This window comes from Cyclopterus lumpus, chromosome 15 (assembly GCF_009769545.1).
Source record: "Cyclopterus lumpus isolate fCycLum1 chromosome 15, fCycLum1.pri, whole genome shotgun sequence".
NCBI lineage: Eukaryota > Metazoa > Chordata > Actinopteri > Perciformes > Cyclopteridae > Cyclopterus > Cyclopterus lumpus.
In genome coordinates this window covers 16,422,738-16,424,020 of record NC_046980.1, presented here as the reverse complement: position 1 = coordinate 16,424,020, position 1,283 = coordinate 16,422,738, and positions in this window count along the sequence as shown.

Below are 1,283 nucleotides of genomic sequence, written 5' to 3'. Positions count from 1 at the left end.
ACACGTGGATGGAGCTGCACTAAATACAACTTGCATTTCGCTCTGCTGTCGGAGAACATTTTGTTGTTTTGTTGCAAATGTTGTTGTTTTTCCCATGCATACACAAACTGTGAATACGTTGTGTGAAACAAAAACAAACATGATCTTGAATCTAAAACATGAAGCAGACATTTGTGAAGTTCATGTTAGGATATCATTTACAACTGAACAAAAACTGAAAATCATCCTCAATGCATATCCTAAATAATTGGGCACACACACAAACAAAAATCGAGCTATACTTTTCTTCTGAGGTCTCCACTGAATTGTCATGGGGTTCTCGTGTGATTCTCACACTAATAATGAAAATCATTTTGCAGGACATGTTTTGATATGCTTTAATATTAACTACTTACCCCAGAATAAAGTCATTTTTGATTGTATATACCCAGCTTTTAAGATATCTCTGTAGATATCAGTATCTGTGAGTGGGGCTCACTTCATGAAAATAATTCATGAAAATTGTTTATTTATATTTTTACACCAGCTAGTTGCACTTTTTTATTACATATGCACTGACATCACCTGCTAATTAGTCAGGAGCAATATAGTTCCAACGTGGGGACTAGTCCAGCATGCTAACTTATAGTGTGTTAAAGTTTGATTGGAAGAGGGGATATTTGTAAATCCCTTTAACTTCATCATTGATGAAACAGTTGACAACAAGTAAAATAATACCATCGTGGTTAATATGATTATTCATGTGCAAAATATTTCAGTAACCCTAGCTGACTTGCTGCAAGTTCGTACAATCACTAAATTGCTGGAGATTCCTGTGTTTAAAGGGTATTTTCTTTTAAAGAGCTTTTTATTATACTGACATCCATCCATCCATCCATCCATCCATTATCACCCGCTTATCCGGGGTCGGGTCGCGGTGGCAGCAGGTTCAGCAGGCCGACCCAGGCTTCCCTCTGACCCGCAACACTTTCCAGCTCATTCTGGGGAATCCCGAGGCGTTCCAAGGCCAGCCGGGAGATATAATCCCTCCAGCGTGTCCTCGGTCTTCCCCGGGGCCTCCTACCAGTTGGACGTGCCCGGAAAACCTCTAATGGGAGGCGTCCAGGAGGCATCCTGACTAGATGCCCGAACCACCTCAGCTGACTCCCTTCGACACGAAGGAGCAGCGACTCGACTCCAAGCTCCCCCCTGATGTCCGAGCTCCTTACCCTATCTCTAAGGCTGAGCCTGGCCACCCTACGGAGGAAGCTCATTTCGGCCGCTTGTATCCGAGATCTCGTTCT